Source organism: Bos indicus x Bos taurus, chromosome 13, assembly GCF_003369695.1.
Source record: "Bos indicus x Bos taurus breed Angus x Brahman F1 hybrid chromosome 13, Bos_hybrid_MaternalHap_v2.0, whole genome shotgun sequence".
NCBI classification, from domain to species: domain Eukaryota; kingdom Metazoa; phylum Chordata; class Mammalia; order Artiodactyla; family Bovidae; genus Bos; species Bos indicus x Bos taurus.
Genome location: NC_040088.1, coordinates 24,951,550 through 24,959,131, shown reverse-complemented (window position 1 = coordinate 24,959,131; position 7,582 = coordinate 24,951,550). Strand labels below are relative to the sequence as shown.

General features: G+C 47.1%; 1 long non-coding RNA gene across 1 annotated transcript; it reads left to right on the top strand.

Moving 5' to 3' along the window:
* Nucleotides 1-2,288: 2,288 nt before the first annotated feature.
* LOC113903205 lies at nt 2,289-5,857 on the top strand. Its single transcript, XR_003514043.1, has 2 exons — nt 2,289-2,545; nt 4,722-5,857. It is a non-coding gene; the product is annotated as an uncharacterized LOC113903205 (long non-coding RNA).
* Nucleotides 5,858-7,582: the final 1,725 nt, after the last annotated feature.

The window sequence follows — 7,582 nt, the reverse complement described above, 5'->3', positions numbered from 1 at the left end:
CTTGGGCAAATGGGTTCCTGCCCTTCCAGCTTCTGGTTGCCATGCTGTGCTGCAGCTTGTTTCTGAATCACTCCAATCTCTACCTCTGAGGTCACATGCATTCTCTCTGAGTGTCACCTCTCCCTCTGCCTCTTGTGACACCTGTGATTATGCTGGGCCTACCTGGATAACCCACACTAACTATCCCATCTCGAGATCCTTAACTTCCTCATATCTGCAAAGAGTGGATGGTTAAGTGACATGATTTCCAACAAGGTGCATGGCTGGCATCCCTTAATCAGATGACCATCCTGGAATCCCCCACAGCCACATTCTAGGACAGATCTGTGAGGGGCCCTACCCCAAAGGCCTAGGAAGAAAAAGTGATTCCTGGGAGCCAGCAAAGGTCCACTTGGAATAGAGAGCTCACTGCCATCTTCCACCAGGAGACCTGATGGGCCTTGGGAATGTGGGGAGTGGGGAACACGAGGCAAGCTAGGCGTCTTCGCCCCTAGGACACAGCACCAGCTCAGCTCTTACCCAGGATGGTCTCATCTTTTGATTTATCAGGAACAGTCAGAAATGCAGGTTTGTTAAGGTGAAATATCCTCATTGTTAAATAAGTAACTAACTTAAAAAAATTTAAAGCGTCTGTAAATCAAGCAAGACACATCCAATAGGTAGCACCAGTTCCCAACGTCTCGTGTTGACTGGGTCTATTAGAACCCAGCCAGCATTTAGGAAGGTCATCTCTGGAGCAGTCCAGGAGGAGAGTTAACAGCTGAGGCCTTGGCGACAGATGGACTCAGGTTCAAATCCATCTTTCACCAGCTGTGTGAACCTCAGGCAAGCTACAATTTCCAAGCCTCAGTGTTCTTATCCATAATATGGGGTGATAAAATGAACCTCCCCAGGATTGGGATTAACATATACTCACTACTATATATAAAATAAGTAACTAATAAGGGCCTACTAGGTAGCACAGGCAAAGAAGGAAATGGCACCCCACTCCAGTACTCTTGCCTGGAAAATCCCATGGACGGAGGAGCCTGGTGGGCTGCAGTCCATGGGGTCGCTAAGAGTCGGACACAACTGAGCGACTTCACTTTCACTTTTCACTTACATGCATTGGAGAAAAAAATGACAACCCACTCCAGTGTTCTTGCCTGGAGAATCCCAGGGACGGGGGAGCCTGGTGGGTTGCTGTCTATGGGGTCGCATAGAGTCGGACATGACTGAAGCGACTTAGCAGCAGCAGGGAACTCTACTCAATACTCTGTAATGGCCTATATAGGGAAAGAATCTTAAAAAAAGAGTTGATATAATTTTATGTGCAATTGATTCACTTTGCTGTACAGCAGAAGCTAACACAACATTGCAAAGCAGCTATACTCCAATAAAAAAGTTTTTAATTAAAACAATTAAAATTAATTAAAAAATAAAATCAACCTCCCTGGGCTGTTGGAAAGCTCACATTGATATGGTACAGGTATAAAGCCCCCAGCACAGGGCCTCCCACAGTGAATGTGCTATAAGGGTTAGGAGTAATTGTTGTTGTGTTTCTGAGATGCATTCTTTTGCATATTTTAATCATTCATAGCCTGGGTCAGGAAGATCCCCTGGAGGAGGAAATGGCAACCTGCTCCAGTATTCTTGCCTGGGAAATCCCATGGACTGTGGAGCCTGGCGGGCTACAGTCCAGTGGGTGGCAAAGAGTAGGACACAACTGAGCAACTGAGCACACACACAATCATTCACACATTTGGCTGCAACCTACAATCACTGTGTACATTTAAAATCTGATCTGAACCCCTCCACTCCCTCAAAGATGTTCTTCAATAGTTTGTGTGACTTTAAAAAGATCGGATACCTTCCTGTTCAAGATGTGGAAATGAAGATCATGTTAGGAGAGATCAAGGACTTAAGACCCAGCTGGGGAGACGAGTGTCCAGGAAGAAGCTGGGGCTTTCCCTGCTCTGAGATCTGTCCTGTTCAGAGTCTCAACAGTCACTCAGATGAAGTTCATGCTTGTGAAATCTGCAAGTGATCCCAAGGGGGAGGGGAGCTCTGGGGCGGGTGTGTGAACGTCCAGGGTTCAATGTCAGTGGTCAGAAAGGAACAGCAACTGTGAGTTCTGGCACTCAACTTCCTTAGGTCAGTTCCAAAAGTCAAGCGTGACGTCACTAGGAGAGTGCAATTAAAACAGCGGCAATGTGGAGTGTCGGCGTGGCTGTGAAATCCCGGCAAGACTCATGTGACTGCTTCTGGGAGTACACATTGGTACAACCAGCTCAGGAGACTGTTTGGCAATAAACACAGGCCCACCTCTGACCCACATCCCCACTCATGGCAATGACCCCAGGTTAATGAGTGCATGTATGCGGTGAGCACACGGAGACGGTTCCAGTTCCCCACAGCAGCCCTGCCTGTAATGCCAACAGCTGAAAACAACCAAAATGAACAGGAGAATCAACATGAGAACCGTGGTGTGTTACAACTGCTACAGAGCAATGAAAAGAAACAAACCACGATTACACCAATGAGGATGAGGCTCCCAGACTTAATGGTGAGTGAAAAGGTCAGACACAAAAGAGTGTGTACTGAAGGATCCTGTTTATATGATGTCTGAAAACAAGTGAAGCATATCCTCAGAGGAAGAAGGTAGAATGACCGCTACCCCTGCAAGGGAGTGGGGTGGGTGGTAACCAGGATGGGACTGAAGGGAACTTTTTGAACTGGTGGGTGGTGGTTACATGAATGTGCATGCTCAGTCTCTAAGTCGAGTCCAACTCTTTGCGATCCCTTGGACTAGAGCCCACCAAGCTCTTCTGTCCACGGAATTTCCCAGGCACGAATAATAGAGTGGGTTGCCATGCCTGGGTTGCCGTGCCCTCCTCCAGGGGATCATCTCAGACCAGGGGTTGAACTCCCGTCTCCTACAGATTCTTTACCACTGGGCCACTGGGGAAGAAGTGTTTACGTAGGTGTACACAACATAAAAGGTCATTCAGCTATAGACTTTGGATCTGTGCACTTTGCTCTAGATATATGTTCTATCATAACAGACAAAAAGTTAAGTGTGGAGAGCCAGCAGATAGATGTAGAGCACGTAGCTGGGTAGGATCTGTGAACCAGAACTCCCAAGGAAGTATAGACCATGCCTGTCGGTGCCTTCCCCTGGGTGCAGCTGGAAACTCTTCTTACTCTGTCCTGCAATAGGAGGCAGACCTCCTATTGCAACATGCAGATCTGCAGGACATTACAGGACTGGGGACCACCCATGGGAGCAGGGCCCACTCCATGGGGTGTGTAGGAGTGCAGTTAGAAGGAATTTTTGAACTCTGCAGTCATCCCCTTGACACTCTCACTAAGTTTTGAACCAGGGGCACTACATTTTTAGTTTGCACTGGGCTCCACAAATTATGTAACACATCTTGAATGGGAAGCTGTTATGTGTATCTGGGTCCTTGATTTCTGAAGGGCTGTTCCATGGAAAGAGAAGCACACATTTGGTGTCAGGAGTATGAAGTTAAGGAAGTCATAGAGCAACTGAGACTCGGCTAGATGTAAGGAAGAACTTCCTGCCAGTGCCAGTGCCTCCTAAAGAAAGATCAGCAGCCTGTTTGATGAACACCGACTGAGTGCCAAGCATCTTCCCTGCATCATCTGACTCTTCACAATAACCCTGTGATCAGGGACTATTGTTATCCCCATTTTGCAGAAGAGGAAACAGAAGCAGGTTGTTATGGTTGAGCAACACTCAGTGGTTGGCAGTGAAGCTGGGATTCAAATCCAGGGTTAACTAAGCCAGCGTTGGCATTCACTGCCAGAGTTTTCAGAAATTCCAGCTGAGGGCTGCACAACCTCAGGAGCCATTGGAGGGCCTTTCAGCTTTGGGAGGTGCAGAACTTCAGGGCTCAAGGTGGAAATTCCCACCTGAGTGCCAGCCGAGGGAGACTGGTCTTCAGGTGCTGGGCCTCATCTGGGGCCTGCCTTCATGGTTAAACAAGGGGCTAGAGACTCAGATGCTGGTAGGGACATGTTAATAAAGGCAGACACATGTGATACAATATAGAGGGGTGGACACCGTGGCAATTTAGAAAATTTTAGAAAAATTGTAACAAACATTAGGCAGGCAAAACCTAAAGCACTTCTGCAGGCTGCCCACAGATCACCATTTAGTGGTTGCTGGTTTAGACTACCAGCCCCATGAGGGTCTGTCATCAATGTACCCATGGCCCAGCCCAGCACAGGGCCTGACATGCCCCAAAGGCAGCCTCTCTGTTCACCCCTCTCTGACCTCTGCTACACAGCAAAGCTGGGCTATTCTGCACAGGGCAGGATGCCAGCTCACCTGGCTATGCCACGCACACCTGATTGCTACTTCCTCCCTTTTCTCTGGATTCCCAGGAGCACAGGGATGATTTACGAGAATTTTCTTAGGAAAGAAAGACAAGTACTGGATAAATACTGGGATGGCACAGTGGTTAAGATCAGGGCCTCTTGAATCTAACCCTATCACCACCTAGCTATAGGATCTTAGAAAATACCTGGCCTCCCATTGCTTTGGTTTTCCATATCTGTAGAATGGGAATAATAATAGTACTTAACCTACTTTTTTTTATGACATAAGACATGTAATTTTGTAACCATTAAATGAATAATACACAGCTAGTGCCCAGAACGCATTTAATAGTCATTTAATCAATGATAAAATCAATTGTTCTTTATTCCGCAAATAGCTACCATTTGTCAAACCGACTACGTGGCAAGCACTGTGCCAAAAACTGGTCTTTGAAGTAATTATTCCACAAGTACAGACTGAACATGAACGTGGGGCGAACACTTCACAAGGCACAGACAGGGTATCTCCTCATCACTCACTGTCCCGTGAAGCTCACATCTTCTTAGAGGAACAGAGTAAGAGCTATGGAGAAGAGCAGCATGGAGGTAGCGATAAACCACTTGGTGGAAATTACACAGAAGCGTGGATTTTTTGGGTGTCTCTCATGGGCCCTGCCTGGCAACACGGTAGATGGTAGCAAACATCAGTCCAGTGAACGAATACCACTGGATACTCACAAGATCCTATAAGGTACCTGCTGATACAAACAGCTGCGGTGAGGCTGAGCACCAGGCCCACGTCGCAGGAGGCATGGAGGGTGGCACCCATGCACACCCTCCAGGGTAGAGCGTTCTCTCCCCTAAGGCTCAGTCGCTGCCACCGCCCTTCCCTTGTGCCACCACGTGGATTTAAAACCCACGCGGCCACCCGGCTCCTGCCCCTCTTCCGCCATTGGGCAAGGCCGCCCGCACTTGTGTCCAATCGAATAGGGGCTCCCAGAATGCAAACTTGGGATTGGCTCGTCCGCTGTGTCATTTCGTGCTGCTTCTGACGTCAGCGGTGTCTGGCACCCCCGCCTCTTCCGCGTCTTAACTGGAGTTAAAGGAGCCGCACGGGAGAAGACGTGCATGTTGCTTCAGAGGCACTTTCAAGTAACCTTTAAATGTTTTTTTTAAAATAACGTTAATTGTAAAAAATACAGCAAACCATATAAGAGAAATGTTAATTTCACTTAATCCATTACATAAAACTAGCTGCTGTTAACATTTTGGCATGTATCATTTAGTCTTTTTTCCTAATAATATAATTTTATTTGTACAAAACTGGGATCAGTTTTGAAGCCCATTTTAAAATTTACTTTAAAAGAAGTCCAAGAAGGGCTTCTTTCTATATTGTCAAATAATCTTTGAAAGCATGTTTTAAACAGTTGTGTTATATTTGATCTTCCTGATTCAACCAATCCCTTTTATTTTTTTCTTAATTTCATTGAATTTTGCTTTTCCAAATGAAAATAAATAGGATCAAGTTCTCTGATTATTTCCTTAAAATATGTTGTAGAAATGGAATCAGAGGGTGAGGACATTCATCCTTTAAGGCCTGATGCATATTGCAAAATTGTCTTGCATACATTCATTCAGCAGGTATGTACTGAGCCATCATACCTGCCAGTTCCTGCTATGGATACAGCAAAGAACAAGACATACGTAACCCATACCTCTTTCAAAAGTACTGTGCCAGTTTCATCACCTCTGAAGCCAGCATTGTGTTCCTAAGCCATGTGTCTGAGCCCAGGGCTCCCTGTGCAGAGGGGAAGAGGTTCTGTCTCCAGCTCCAGCACAGGGTCTGCAAACGGAAGGCTTAGAGCGTTTTCTGGGTGCCACATCCTTGGGTGGTCGGGGCCTGTTGGGGTATAATGATGCCCCATTCCTCTGGATTCCAACGGTTCCTGTCTGGTGTTCTGGAGGTCTTGGGGACCTCTGAGTGTCCCTTCCTGGGACCAAACATGGAGGACGTGCAGGGACAGTCCAGCGAGAGACACTGAACAAAGCAACTCACAAATTCATTTAAAAATTACAATTTGGGCTAACTTCTCCAAAGGGAAGGAGGGTATTCTAGGGTTCACTGGGGTTTTGTATGGAACAGGGAGTTCCTGCAGCGCAGAGCATGAAGTAATAACAACAGTTAACTTTGGGGGACTTCCCTGGCAGTCCAGGGGTTAAGACTTTGCCTTCCAATGCAAGGGGTATGGGTATGATCCCTGGTTGGGGAGCTAAGATCCCACATGCCTCATGGCCAACCCGCCCACCCACCCTCCAAATCATAAAACAGAAGCAATATTGTAAGAAAATCTCAATAAAGACAAAAAAATGGCCCACATTAAAAAAATAATAATAAACTTTTTTCAAGAGCCTCTTCCCAGCCAAGCCTGGGAGTTTTCATATTTAATCCTCCCAATAGTGTTATAAGTTCCTTGATGGTCTCCATTTTAAAGGTGAGGAAACTGACGCCTGGATTCATTAAGTAATGTTCCCAATCAAGGCCTTGCAGTTAGCAGCGGTGGCCTATACCTAATTGACCCCAGTTTTGGGCATGCAGAGTTCAGTCCTTGGGGAATGAATCACTGAATGATTGAGCCCCCAGAGGGTAAACTCTGCCCAGGCAGAGCCTGGCTTGCCATGGGCACCTTGTGGCATGGTCTCTGTGTGCCAGGTAGGGTGCCCATCGTCAGCCCAGCCCAGCCAGGCAGACACAGTCTTCCTGGCACCCTCTGCAACTAGCCTGGCCGATACCCTCATATCTGCTTCCTTCTTCACCAGCCCCCACCCCCCAAACCCAGCAGCAGAATGCCACCACCCAACCTGGCACAAAGGCCTTTTATGCCACCAAGCATCACAGGTTTACATTATTAATCACTCCTGACAACAGTGAAATGTATGGCTCTTGAAAACAGAGACACAGAACATTTCTGCTCCGGTATTTCTGGTCCATGAAATCAACTTGAATGACAAACAGTTCTTTTTGAAGGTGTTTCAGACATGAGTTGAACATCTGGAATCTTCCAAACCCCTCTCAGGCACAGCCTGCAGCAGGGAAGTCAATATACTAAGCTATTTAAGGTAACCAAAGGTTCTGCAGGGCTGGGAGTTGGGAGCAGGATGCTGGCTCAACCTGGCCTTGCTCCAGCAGCTTGCCCTTAGCCAAGTCATGTCCCTGCCTGGGCCTCAGTTTACCCACCTATCAGAAGACACAATGTAACTC